This window comes from Microtus ochrogaster, chromosome 10 (assembly GCF_000317375.1).
Source record: "Microtus ochrogaster isolate Prairie Vole_2 chromosome 10, MicOch1.0, whole genome shotgun sequence".
Lineage (NCBI taxonomy): Eukaryota > Metazoa > Chordata > Mammalia > Rodentia > Cricetidae > Microtus > Microtus ochrogaster.
In genome coordinates, this window is record NC_022016.1 from 72,006,499 (window position 1) to 72,021,518 (window position 15,020).

At 45.2% G+C, this 15,020-nt stretch overlaps 1 protein-coding gene across 7 annotated transcripts in view; it reads left to right on the forward strand.

Annotated features, from left to right (window-relative positions):
• The window catches only part of Dab1 (DAB1, reelin adaptor protein), a 1,103,453-nt gene that overhangs the window by 1,029,587 nt on the left and 58,846 nt on the right, over positions 1-15,020 (forward strand). The window lies entirely within an intron of this gene.

The following is a 15,020-nucleotide window of genomic DNA, read 5'->3' on the forward strand; positions in this document are numbered from 1 at the left end:
CAGCCAACTTGTTGAATTCAGGATCTGGATGAGTAGGTTGATGGCCCATTTTGGCTTTCCTGAAATGGGTGACCCTAGGAACCCACATGGTAGTCATACTGTTCATTTGTAATCTGTGACTTGCTTACCCTAACAGTTTATCAGAAACTTATTATGAGTCTAGTAATGTGGTTTTACATATAACATCTTCCCATCACAGACACTTCATGTGGGCTCTTTTCTAACCCCATAGCTTCTCTGGGACTCCTTGGAACACATGAATATTGATCATGTTGGGTCCCCTCAAGCCCATGAAGATGGGAGGTGCAGGGACCATGCCGATTCTAGCACTAGATCTACAGGGTCTTTGGGGGAGTAAATGATGTTGAACCAACATGAATCTGTATGGTAAACAGATACATACCTAAAGGGTAGGATTCGAAGTATATTTCCTCATGTTGAGTCAAGACAGAGAGACTCAGCCCATCCTTTGATGTATGTAATCATGGACCAAAGGCAGAGGAAAGCAAGCAGGAGTCTCAGTAATTCAGTTCAGTGAGTCAGACCGCCCGGATTCTAAACTAAACCCCTCCATTCCCTATTACTATAGGGCTAGCAGCAAGATTCCTCTCAATGAAAGGAGGATTTCCCACAGTAGGGAGGAAAAAAAAAAACAAAGAATATTCTGAAATAAATTAAAAGCAAAAGTCCAACATATCATATTTCTAGGTCCCAGGAATTATCTTAAGCTTAGGTACTAATTCTATTAGCGTTCATAACATAGCCCCGAGGGGCAGGTATAGCTCTGTGCACAGTTAAAAAGCTGTATAAACAGAACTGTAGAGCATGTACAAAACTGGTAAAGGATGGAGCCAGGATCCAGGCATTCTGGATACAGTGTCCATATTTTTGGCCTTTACTCTCACCATCTTACCAAAAGGATACAATGTCAAGGCCTGTGAAATCAGAAGAACTTAAGCACACTGGTTTCCAGTCTGCAGTTTCCTACATGTGAGTTTGGGCCAAGTACTTATCCTCTCTAAAGTACTTGTTTTAACATGAGACCATAAAAGGAGATAATAAATTAGAACTTGAAGACACAATAATCATTTTTCCCATATAAATATGGAATGCTTTTAACTATTAGTAGCCAAAGAGCCTTGAATGATACAGGGAGCCATTCGCCTTGTATGCTGTCAGAATAGGGTGGGATGGGTAAGTGGATGGCTGGACACTGGCATGCTTTATCAGTAACTTAGAAGACCTAGTCCAGTTAGGATATATAAACAAAGGACATGGGTAAGAAGTAGTTCATTTCATGCTGGTGAACTTGGGACTGGGGAGTGGACTGGGAACTTTTGAGCCAGCTGAACTTGGACCTGCAAATCCACCTCCCAGAGCCTCAGAGATCTTCCTGCCAAGAAAGCAGCGATTGGCTCATGGTGAGAATTAAATCTGATCTGGAAGAAGAACATCAGGCAGGTGGGCTATTCTTCCTAGCTGCCTGTCCCCCCTCTCCAGCCCTCCCCACCCAGTCCCTTCCAGACTCCTGCTGTACCCAGGTGATGGGAGACTGCCAGCTGCTCCCCTCTGGGAATTGGTTTCCCCCAGTGGGGTAAGGGTGTTCTGAATAAACAGCCATATTTTCATCCTTGTGTTTACCTGCTTACAGGTGCAAGGAGAGGGAGCCTCCTCTTCAGCGGGGGTCTTTGTTCTGCAGCAATTAAAGGCGCCTTGCTAATCCTTCTGCCTCCCAGATGCTCTGGGAATATTTTTAACTCCTCCCTTTTATGTACCTCACTCCGAAGACATCTTATTATTCATTTCCAAACTCGACAGCTTTTCTCACTTTGTCCCCCACCCCCTTCTGATACACAAAGGGAGAGTGAGTTCTAGCAATCAAGCCAAGTTCTGCCTCTGTTCGGTCTAGCCCCGAGCTGCACGGATTTCTTCTGTCCTCATCCCCACACGGTGGCCCAGCTCAGGGTGTTAGCTGTGCCGTAAAGACTCGTGTGCTTCGTGTGGATAGAATGCTCAGTTTCATTTTGTTCACAGTAAGCTTCAGGTGCCTCATGTTCTGCTGTGGATGTCAAACTGACAGTCATGGGACAGACTAGGACCAAACCGGACCCACATGGATAAGAAAACAGGGGCAAACATTGCCAACACAGTCATCAAGTCCATGAGTATCATTAACTTACCGTTACAAAGATAGCCACTAGGATTGGGTGAGGGGGTGTGCACTTGGGAGGCCGTGGCAGAGCTCTGTGAGTTCCAGGCCAGCCTGGTTTATAAAGGGAGTTCCAGAATAGTCAGGACTCTTACACAGAAAAACCTTGTCTTGAAAAACAAAAACAAACAACCAGAAAAAGATAGCCATGAGGTAAGGCGATCATTTGCATAAGCAGAGAAGTAATGGCCTCTTGGGATCTTGCTTTAAATAACTTTGAGATGATGTAACCTTTATTATGCACTGCCTGTATTCTGGGGTGACTGGCTAAGTGTGTCTTGAGTATGCGTTCACGTGGTTCTCATAACTGCTCCGAGGTGGGGACAGTTATTCCGACCATGCGGTGAGAAAGCAGACTTCACTGTCAGTGCCCAGCCCAGAGGTGCACAGCTGTCTCTAGAGTCTGCACTGTTAGCCACACTGCTTCTGAGTCGAGGGTGACAGTAGGTTAAGTAATTCATAAATTAAGTTTAAAGCCTAAAGCTGCAGATAGAGATAATGAAGACTAGACATAGCAGCAAAGGAAAGCCTGGTCCTGTGTTAGTTTAAATGGCTAAACAGATTTAACTTGTAAACGACTGGCAGAGAAAAGAGCTACGCTTCATCCAGGCCTGTGCACAGGGGACTAATGGGATTAATGGAGCAGTTAAGAGAATAAAAAATTGCAAAAGACTCAAGGTGGGGCTGATCCTTGTGTAACCCACCTGGGTTTACACACAATAATGGCTGCTCTGACTCTCCCTAAGAGGCTGGAGACACTTGCCCTCTCCATACGTCATAGCTGGAACAAAGATCTTTTGACATCCTGGAAGGTTTTCAGGCATGCCTCTTAGGGAGATAGGCTAGGGTCATCCTGGGAAGATGACCTTGACCCTAGGGAAACTATACTGATATTTATTCATGTCTTTATGAACCAAGATTGAGACCTAGTCTCAAAGGCTGATGAAAGAACCTGAGAAGAACGTGTGATGTCACGCCTTCTGGAAAGGGGCTTAGAAGGGAAGGGCATAGAGACAGAGTGGGGCAGACAGAGTTGGAGGCCACAGTGGCGGTCCTTTATTGTCTTGTCCTAAAACTGCCACTCCCTGGGCCTCCATATGTCGGCCCCAGCCTCCCTCTCTGTCTCTTTTATCTCATAGTGGTGAGTGCTGCAGAAGGTCTTCTTCTATCTACCTTCACTTGGGCACTGCTGCCTTGGGGTCAGGTAGGGTCAGGAACAGAAGTGAGGATGTGGGAAGAAGGGGGAAGGGATAAGACAACGGAACAGAGGCAGTGGACCTGCTGTGAGCAGAGGAACATGGAACCTGCCATCACACCGCCCTTCATCCCCAGCCTCTTCTTCACTATTGACTGACAATTGATTAGGCAAGTTGTTTAACCACCCTGAGTCACAATCCTCTCTTCTCAAATAGGAAAAAGGATGCAGGGAATGTCAGAATATGTGTGAACTGATAGCCATTTTTACCTCTGAAATCCTATGGTACCTTGAAGATGGCAGTGGGATTGTCCCCAATGCCTTTCCAGGGAAGAAGGGGGCAGTTTTGTGCTAATTTCTTTTACTGACAGTTCATTTTCCAAGGCAACAGCCTAACAAATCACGGGGCCAATTAGTGTAAGAGAAACAATTGATCCTTGTGCTCTGTGAGCTCAGCCCACCGCCTCGGTGCTTTGCGGCGTATTTGGGGACTGCAGCACAGCACTAAATGGAATCTAATTGGACAGATGCGGCTGTAAATTGCACGCCACTGCACCACACTGCAAGCTTCCTAGGGCAGCAGCATGATCTGACAGCAACAGGAAGACTGTTACCGGGCTCACCATTCTGCACTGCAAGCCAGCCCAGCTGGAGTGCCAGTCCTGCCTCCTTGTCTTGCCGAGGGGAACACGGAGGCTCTCCAGGTTAACAGAGGCTGGACATGATACTGAAGCATCTCTTCAGTGTTGGTTCCCTGAGCGCTGGCCTCAACCCGCTGCGGCCCTGGCAGCCTTCTTTAAATAAAGAGCCCTAGAATACTGTCTAGATGTCAATGATTTCAGGACAGTGCATCAAAGTTCTGGCACACTGGGCAATGGAAACAACCAGAGGGTTGTCTCCTGTGCCAGAGTCTGCGAGTTCATGGCCAGTGCCTACTGGATGATTCTTTCTGTGCTGTGAAGGGCCCCAGTTCTCGTGGCTTGCTTGCCTCCTTTGATACCTGTTGGGTTGAGGCCACACCCCCATGATTTCTGCTGTGACTTTGTGTGGAGTTCTCTCTCTTGTGTGTCTTTCCCCAGTCTCCCCCTTGGATAAAGATCCCTGGTGTTCCATTAGAGTCTCCAATATGGCTTCCTCTTACTGTATGTATAACAGGTGTTCTGAAATTAGGCCACACCCCAAAATGCTGCGGCTCAGGATGTCAGTGTATGCACTGTGAAGAAAGGGCAACAGTAGCATGTCATTTCCAGAACAGAATTGTTGAGCTGGGTGGCAACTGCTGATTATTAGGCATGCTGTGTAAAGGCAGAACACGGAAAGTTTGCCTGATCTTATTTAATTATCTGCTCCATTCAGAGGCTGGGCAGTCTGTCCTCTACGACAAAAGCCGCTCACGACAGGCTTACATTTCAGATTCTGATGTGCTTGCTTCTGACTGACGTCACGCCTTGCCTCAGCACCCTGGTGTGTCACTGCTGTGAGTCTCAAGAGTCCTCATTTGGCTCTGACATCATCAGCGCGCCACATCACCTCCCCACTTTGTAAATGAAGGCATTGGCCTCCCTGATTCTCAGTTCTGGCCCTCCCTCCAAGGGCTCCACTGTAATCAATTCACATTCTTGCAAGTTTCTGTCTGCATGCCACGCTTTCTTGTGACCACAGCAAAGGTTAATTTCAAATTGGTAACAACATAAAAAGCAATTTTCCATTAAATATAATGACCCCATTCCCGTAGTGACTTGTGGCAAAACATGCTGTTTCGTTTCATTCACCCACATTCACTTACCTACTTGCTACAATAATTTTTATACCATGAGTTAAAATGTTCAAATCATCAGTTATATTACTAAATGCCTTCATCGGCCATTAGGATTCCTCGTGCAGAAAGAAGCAGAAATAAAAATAAGAGTTTTAGAGAAACAGAAATAGAGACCATCGATGAGCATTAGGAGCTATTTAGAGGGCACAGAAAGAACTCGGGCTTGGAACCAGCCATGTCTGGTAGCAACCCATATTCTATCAGCCGTGTGACCCAAGAGAACCCATTCTGCTGATTGATTTATGTCAACCTGACACAGGCTTAGACATGCCTGAGAAGAGGGAACCTCAACTGAGAACCGGCCTCCAATAGACTGTCCTGTAGGAATCTTCTTGATGGTTGATTGATGGAGGGGACCCAGCCCACTATGGGTAGTTTCATCTCTAGGCAAGTGGACCTGGGCTGTAAAAGAAAGGTAGCTGAGCTAGCCAGAAGAAGCAAGCCAGTATCCCTTAGTGATGGACTGTAAAGTGTAGAAGAAGATGAACTAAGCCCTTTCCTCCCCAAGCTGCTTTGGGTCATATTGTCTATCACAGCTGGAGAGATGCAGTCCAGGTATTTACTTACCTCCCATGGGTCGTAGTTGTTCAAACAATGAAAGTAGGGGGACTGTCTGTGAAATTATTTCATGGGTGAGATGAATGAGGGTTGTGTGTGTATATATATATATATATATATATATATATATATATATAGAGAGAGAGAGAGAGAGAGAGAGAGAACCTAGTACCTACCACAATGCCTAGAAGGTAGTATGGATTCTCTGCACAGTATCATTTGTATAAAAAAAAAATATAAAGCCTGGGAAAAGAAGATACGAAGTCCGAATTATACATACTGAGGACTTCCAAGTGTCTGTCTCTGTCTCTCTGTCTCTCTCTCGTACACACACACACACACACACACACACACGCACACACACACACACCAGCTATTCAAGAGTGTAAATTATTCCCATGCCCGTTCAACCTGAGCATTTCAAAATGCTCTTACAAAATGAAAGATCTCCTGCTATCACACCTGGGGCAGGAGCACAGGAAAGTGGCTGCTGCCATGCTGGGCACTTCTCAGCACAGTGTGTCTTTAAAGTCCAACCAGCACCCCTTGTGTTTAGGGGCAGCGGTTGCTCAGGTGAGCAGGACAAAGGTGTTTTCTCTTAACTTACTTTAAGGGATATCACAGGTCAGTGCCCTAATTTTTCCTGTTCTTGGGAAGGAGCCCTAAAATGTGTTACCCCCTCCATCTCTGATCTCTCTATCACTTGATAATGAAGACATCAAGAGAGAGCGAGGAAGAGGGAGGGAGCATACTGCGATCTGTTTGTTCCCAACTTATTATCATGAACGTTCAACCTCACAGAAAATCGTGAAAGGCTAACTCTCAAACGTAACCTTTTGTTTCTCTATTTCCACATGGGTTAAGGGATCAGTAACTAAACAGATTAATAGGGGCATCACAAGGGATCAGAAGTGCGGGGGATTTGTTGCTTCCAGGCCCCATTCAGCAAACAGGGCTAGAAACCTATTTTTTGAATCATAGCCCACTATTGATGTTTCCATTTCAAATTTAACACTATAGAATTTCTCTTTAGGTTTTACAATTATCCTTGTCTCAACTGTCTCCCATGGACCATCTTGCTTACTAATGACAATGTATTTGTGTACTTGCTTTATTCTAATATATAACCAAAGCTATCACCAAAATTATAATTCCAATCTGAATCACTGCTGTCATTGAGCCAGGCACACACTGGAGTTTTCCTGGTCCCACCTGTCCTAAGTCTGTTTCCTCTTGTGACAGGAATTATGATTGTGGCTGGTATCAGAAATCCCTGGGTTTCAAACGCTAGAAAATTTGACTCGAATAAACTGGTTTCACAAAGTCTTAGTGACCAAAGGAAATTACTGATATCTGTAATTGAAAATTAGAGGGTTAGATACCCAGAAATGCTGGGATCCAGGTTCTTAGATCCCATGTAAGGTCAGATCTCTTCTTTTCTGTGTCTTGATCTCCCACTCTCTTCGCTTGTGTCCCTCCAAGACCTTACCCCGTTAGCCCCATGGCAGCCTCATTGAGTTTGTGAGCTCTAGGTTTCAGCATAGCAGCAATGTACCTGATCTATAATGTAGAGACATTGGATTGAGAATTTTTAACTCATTTGCCTATGAGGGAGGAGAAAAAACTAAGCACCTTCCATCATCCAGAAATGCTGGACACATTACATGATCTGGTTGTACAGACAGAGGAGCTGGGGCTCCACGTGAGAAGGTGGCTTTCTCAAGGTCACAAAGCCATGGAAGGATTAAAATCCCTCCATTGCATAGCATGCCTGTTGTGTCCTGTCCTGCAGCTCCAGTGCCTGCTGAATGTTACAGTTGTGAGAGCTGAGCCACCAGGACATCTACACCAGCCCACCAACTGCCATGATGCTCTGGTCACCCTTGCTCATGCACCCTGGGATTTTGAGTGAACCCCAGTGTTAGGAAGCTACTACTCAGGCCGTTTTCCCTGGCTGAGTTTTTACTTCTCTCGAACAGCAATCAGCTTCCATGACACTTTAGTGATTGCTAAGTGATTAAGCACACCTGTGTCTCCTTTGCCTGTGAAACACATCTTAGGGCCAAATCACAGGTCTGGGACGCTTTCTGCTAGTTGACTGACTCATCTCCCTGTTTTAAACAGGGTCTTTGTCACGTCTTTCCAGATCTGCGTGTTTATGCCATACGACTAGAGAGCTGTGAAGACACTGTTAGAGCTGTTGTCAGGTTATGAAATCTACAAAAGAATTAAAGGGACGCCAAGCGCTAAAAAGGACACGCGCGTGTACTGAGTCCCAACACCTCATTTTAACTGCCGAGGTAAATGAAGGTTTAGGGCAACAGATAAAGAGTTTGTGGGGCTAGAGAGTGGTCCAGGACAGGCTTGGGCCCCAGATCTTGCTGACTGATTCTTTGCAAAGTTCCCCTTTTAAATAGATACAGACAGATGCATAGAGGGAGAGCGGAGACTTGCACTTGCCAGCAGCTATGGGAGAAGGCGACAGGCTGTTTATTGATACAGAATGTCAGTTTGGGAAGATTAAAATTTTGCGCAGGTGGATGATTGCAGAACAATGTGAATATGCTAAATGCCACAGACTTGCATACTTAAACTGCCAAATTGTATGTTATGAATATTTTTTAAAGTATAAATGTACTGACTCCTGACTCCATATCAGGCACTGTATTTGATCAACAGAGGAAGGAGACGGGACATCGTCACCTTCCAGGAGCTGGCTCTCATGGGGAGAGATACTGATTAACACAGTCTCATCCACAGGGTGGCAAACTGTGTGGTTCCATGCCCACCCACCCCAGTGAAAGACACAGCAGCTGAGAGGGCTTGGGCTACTTTGGGAATGTCCCAGGAACTTTCAAGAAGCTGTATCTGTATTACATTCTGAACAGGGTGGGGGAAGATGTGGAGCGGGGGTGCTTTCTATGCACACGGAGCATGGGGAAAATGCTTGAAGGGGTCTCTGATTAATTCAAGTGCCAGAAAAAGAGCCATGTGGCATTAATTGAGGGGACTATGGTGACAGAACCCAGGGATACCCCAGATCACACAGGTCGGGGTGTGCAGGCCCTGCTGGGCTTTCAGTCTTTATGCCAAAGGCAGTGGGAGGCCTTTGGTGTGTTTCAAGTACTGGAAAGTCTTGGGGAAAATCACCATTGTAAGAAGACAAGGCCTACATGGCCGAGAGATGAGCCAATCTGGTGTCTGCCACGTAGACCTTATCTTCCTACCCACCACATTTTTTTCTCAGTCCCTTCACACTGTGATGTGACCCACAGGAAAGAAGTGTGTGTGTGTGTGTGTGTGTGTGTGTGTGTGTGTGTGTGTGTGTGTGTGTGTTGGGAGTGGTGTTGCTTAGTATATGAGGAGAGACTGGGCTACTCTCCTAATCTATGTATGTTACAATAGCTATGTGCTCTGGATAACTTATTTTGTTATGATAAGAAGGGAGAAGGAGGCAGCCTGAAAAGCCACAATAGAATGGAAGGAAGATGGCATGTGCATTAAGTTTGTGATAGAAAATAAAAGCATTTTATATTTTTCTTCCATACATAAAATATGTATTGTGCCAACAATTAGTGTAAATAAAAGAGTCATATCTTAAAGTTCAGTAGTAATTCCACCAAGAGACAGCCTTCTTTAGATTGTCAGATAATCAGTGGACTTCCAAAGTTCCCATACAATATAAATAAGCATCCTTGTCTTTCTTCAGAAACATGGGCATTCTGAACATACTATTTTGAATATGCTTTTTCAAACTCAACAGGATGCTCCTCTTGTATTTCCATGGGAAAAAAAAATCTTACTTCTATGGATGTTTTTTGCCATACTGCATACTGTTTCACTATATAGAGACATGATTTTTTCCCCCAGCTAGTCAGTGAGTACCTACAGCTTTGGATCTTTCTAATTTCTCAGTGTTCTTTGGCACTGTGGGGAGTATCTCATATCCAAGTCTTTGTCCGCAGGTTGCATTATTTCTGGGTAATTAATTCTCTATGAGGGGAATCAGAGGGTCATTTTGTGCATGATTTTTTAAGGCTCTGAAACACAGTCAACCAGCTCTCCAGAGAAGTTGCATTTCCACGGATAACAAGAAAGCAGCCCTCCTCCCCAGGTCCCCCGCACCACGCTAAGCACTTTATCTCCTAACTTATTAATCTCCTCAAAGCAAGAGAGAGATGCTGCCATTATCCCTGTGCTGTGCCCACACGCTTGCAGCGACGTGTGTGTGTCTCCACAGCCTCTCGACTCTATGTACCATAGTTAGCCTTCCCGCCACTGTGAAGGGGAGAGAGCCTGCCACATCTATCGGGCATTTTAGATGGCTCAGTTTGCCGTTTCCAGAAACATTTGGGGCTCCATGTCCTTCGTCGTCTACAACAATCAGAGAGGGGGCATCTGAGAAAGTTAAGTCAGAGTGACGCTTCAATGCTGCCCCCTGGCAGATGGCAGACTAGACTAGCTGTGCTCTGAACTGTGCCCTCCCTGGCTCGAGAGCACTCGCCTTCTCCCGCTTGTCACATGACCTCTCCAGCTAGAGACCGGGCAAATCTGTGTGCTTGGTATTGTCCTTGACAGAAACCCGATGCAAGATTTCAGGGTGCCAACCAGGGAGCAGTTCCCCCCGACCTGCTCCATTTAGCACTTGATGATGGGGTGCCTAGGAGGCTGATGCGGAGGTTGCCTCCCAGCCTTGTTGGCACTGCATCATGGTGAATGCATCCAAAAATATGTTAGAAAAGAGAAAGGCTTTTATAATGAGCCCAGGCCTCCCTTTGTCTTGTGAGGTTCTAACAACTGTAATTGCTTATCATGTGAAACAGCGTGTTGTTGTTCATGGATCTATTTTTATTCTGTGTCTATCTACTTATCTGCGGTTTTGTTGTATTTTGTTTTTTTGTTAGCATACTTGAATCCTGGTGGGTATTTTTGCCATGAACAGTATTGCCTCAGGGGAGAGAGAGAGACAGAGAGACAGAGAGACAGAGAGACAGAGAGACAGACAGAGAGACAGAGAGAGAGAGAGAGAGAGAGAGAGAGAGAGAGAGAGAGAGAGAGAGAGAGAGAGGGAGGGAGGGAGGGAGGGGGGGAGGGAGGGACAGGGGGGCACATACACACAATGATTCTTTGAAAGCTAAATGGTAGAATTTATTCCTTAAAAATAGCTAATGGGAAAGACTTGAGCAGATGACTTTCTAATCCATACTGTATTTAATTGGCTGTATTGAACCATAGCACAAATTAAGTCTTCTCTGTAATTTATTCTGTCAGACAGTAGCCCCCCAAACAATTTGATACCTCATTTAAACATTGTTAAATGGCTGATGGAAATGCGAAGAAAAAGATCTTACGGTGCTAAGAATCCCTCCGTTCCCAGAATGAATCCTGTGTGGAATGTTGTGAATGAACCCGATTCATCCATTTGCTAGGCATGGATTGAGCACCTACCTTGAGCAGTGCACATCAAGGTGACTCGGCCCGCTCTTCCTCCCCTTTGGTACTCTTTGGGTATCAATTACTGCACCAGGGAAAGCTCTTTGGGAACGGAAGAGAACCCACCATGGACTGTTCCCTGCAGGTTTAACATTCCCAAAGCAGAGAGGCAAGGAGAACCTGTGCTTAGGAACGAGGTGCTTCCTATAACACACCCTTTGCCCTACTCTTCTGGGACCTTCCCATTTATCCTTCCAGACCTAGATTGAGTCCATGGCCTCTTTTGTCAAGCCTTCCCCATGCTCCTTCCCTGGTTCTGCTCCCAGCCTGTACAACACACATTTTATGTAAGTCTTGCCGTGCTATATATTTTAGGTTTGGGCACATGCCTGTTTTGCGAGGCCACGAGGTTCTTGAGGAAAGGATGATGTTGTCATCACTTGTTTAGACACATAGCACGAGACCCAGATCATAGCAAACGGATCAATATGGATGTGCTGCGACTAACTGGATGAATAGACAGATTTGGGGCAAGACAAATCAAAGAATCTTACTTGAAAGGGCACATGTGATGCTATGGGGTATAGGGAGGGAATTAGTAAAAAGGAAGGAGTCAGGGAAGGATGCGTCATGAGCAAGATACTGCAACAAGACTTTGACCACGGGTGTGGTGCAGTAGTTCTGTAAATAGTGTGGTTGTGTGGAAAGCACAGGGGAGAGGAAGGCAAGAGTCATCCACAGAGAAAACCACATGAGCAGTGGTACAGAGGAGGGACGGTCCAAACTCCAAAAGGGAGGAAAGAACTCCTTGGGTTGTTTGTAGGCTAAAGCACCTAAAATTCATGTGGAAGATGGGATCAAACTGAACTGAGGGTATTGGTGCCTGGATGGTCCATGGTATAGGGAAGAGGTTGTAGAATAAGGGATCCTGAAAGCCCTGATTTCAAGACCAACAACTACTTTAATAGTAAGAGTAAGTCTTTCTGAGGCACTGTTTTCAACGAGAAGTACAGACGAGGCTTGAATAGCGTGTGCCTTCCTCCCGCCCTCACCCTCCGACTCAGGTGGCCAACCTCTGCAGCCTCTGTAACAATCTACCATGGCCCAGAATTCTCCACAGAAACACACGCTGTGGGTGAAGCTATTCTTGTCAGCCATGACCAGTGGTAGCCTCTCTTCGCCATTTTGGTGTTGGCTCTGCAGATACCACACGAAGGAAAGTCAGCGTGAACTGGAAATGATTCCTAAGAACTAGAAGTAAACTTCCAGGTCATGCTTCCTTGACTGTTTTCCCCGTGGCCCCTGTAATTCACCTCTATGTGCTGTGATTTATTTCCCTCTCTGACCTCAGACACTTGCCAGAATTACAGACAACCTCCGTTCCTTCCTCCTCTTTGGTTCCTTATTTCACTTGTTTTCTCCTCCCCTTCGCGAGTCTCAGCTTTTGCTTGTTGAACTAGAGAAGCAGGGAAAGAGAAAAGAGACCTAGCTTCTAGACAACCCTGTTGGTGTCAGTGCTTTGCAGCCCTAGGGAAGAAAGACAAGTCTACATATAGTAGTGCCTAGGACGGTACAGTCTCGGATCTCTGGTCTCTTCATAAAAAAAAAAAAAAAGACACATAGCCTAACTATGTAATGTTTAAGGTTCCTTGTGACTTCGAGTGCCTTTGATGTGTTGTGCAATAAAAGCTCTACTTGAAGACCAAGGTCAGTTTCTAAGTTCAGCGAATGAACATCTGTCCAGTGCTCTGAGTTACTGAAATGAATATGATAGCACAACTGTAGAATGAACTAAATCCTCCCGTGCGTGTATTTCCCCGTTTCTATATTGTGTCTGCATAGTGGAAGGTTGGGGAAAGTGGAGACATTTCCCCTCGCTGACAGTTAGCTTTTCAGCGAGTGAGACCCTTGGAGAGCATTGCCTTTTAACATGTCATAAATTAACTACGGGAAAAGATCGTGTTACAGATATCTTTAAGTGCGTTGTGTGTACACACTCACACAGCTAACAGTTTGCAAGGCAGTATTAGGTATCATCAAGCATTAAGAATGTTTTGATTTTAAAATACTTAATGAGGATTTGTAGATAAATTAAAACATCTCCATCTGCTATCTTCATGGTAGGTGATATTTTACCATTGCACAGTCATCTCTAAATCTAATTCCACCAGGAAGACTTCTAATCGCTGTTTAATTTTAGAGCAATATTCTGCTTGGCAATCAATAAGGCAGTGTCGTCAAACTTGGGTTTAATAGGAGACATGGATTGCATCCTCTACAGGGTGCATGGAGAGAAATACTTTCGGGCAAAGGAGAGAAGGGTGTCTTTGTCTCCCATTTTCCCCTGCCACATACCATTGTAGCTCACAAAAGCTTATAAATCAATGCCCTGTGTTGCGTGAATATAAATCTCATCAATTTTACATCATTAACACCATGAAAAAGCTACCGCTCTCAGAGCAATTTTCCTCTGCTAGCTAAATCTGTCCTTTTGATGAAACAAAACAAGCAGATTCCGATTGTTTTGCTAACAAACCCTTCCTCCACCAACTTTAATCATGCCAAAATCCACTCCGAGTACAAAGTTGTCATATTGCCAGTTGAGGGACGAAGGGTGTGAGACAGTGACACCAGTCTGCTACTCAGGGTGCGGCAACAGGCCACTAGAATGGATGAGGCTGAAGGGCGAGCTCTGAGGGTCATCAGAGAGGCAAGGATAGGTTATATCTTGGCACATGGAGGCGAGGCAGAACATTCTAGAACAGCAGATGATTCTCATGGCCAGAAACCTAGTTCAACAAGAGGCCAGGGATTGACATTTTGTAAGGTCAGTGATCTCTAGAACTAAGGTCATGGCCATCATAAGAACCAGAGGCCCAGTGAACTATCCTAGTGGCTTCTAAGGTACAGGAAACCTAGACGGGAGCCTTGGAGAATGTCTCCTCTCATGGTTGGGGAGGGTTTTGTTGCAGTGCTGCCTGTATTTCTCCCTTCCTCCTGGTCGTCAGGAACAGGCAAGATTTTGTGCACCACCAATCACCAATCTCGTTCATGTTTCCTCTTGGGCTATTTGAACCGTAGAGAGACAGAGAGACAGACAGGCAAGATTTTGTGCACCACCAATCACCAATCTCGTTCATGTTTCCTCTTGGGCTATTTGAACCGTGACCACTTGTTCAAGTGTAAGCTAGGGAATCTAGCAGCAATAAGCAGATGTAATTATAAATAAACAGTTGCACGTACAGAAATATATAAACTTATTGAAAATAATTGTGAGCTTATGACTTTTAACAGCAAGCCCACCGCCAGCATCACTTTAAAGAGAGGGGATCTCAAAGCATTTCCACTGAAGTCAGGAATGAGACAAGAATGTCTACCCTCCCCATATCTGTTCAATACAGTACTTGAAGTCCTGTTAGATTTTTGAAATTTGCCTTTTCATTGCCTTTGCTGATCCCTGTAGAGCCAGGACTTTTGAATTAGGAGCCTTTGGTCTGGTTTTTCTAGGGGGATAAACTGTGGCTCAGAGACGTAGGTGGGTGGCTTGCATTAGTACTATGGCTAGAATTCAGGCTTCTTGATGTAGGACAAAGGCTCTTCATTAGGATCCTGGACTGACCATCAGCGTCTTTTGGTTCTGCAAACCTTTATGGAGTACTATTTAAGATGATATATGAGATTATTGTAGGAAAATAACCACAAAGATCTCCATCGCCTAATAGGATGGGAAACTTTCGTTTTGTGGCAGTTTGGATAACAAAAACAGAAAGGTCAATTTCAAATTACGGAGCATCATCCAGATTGCT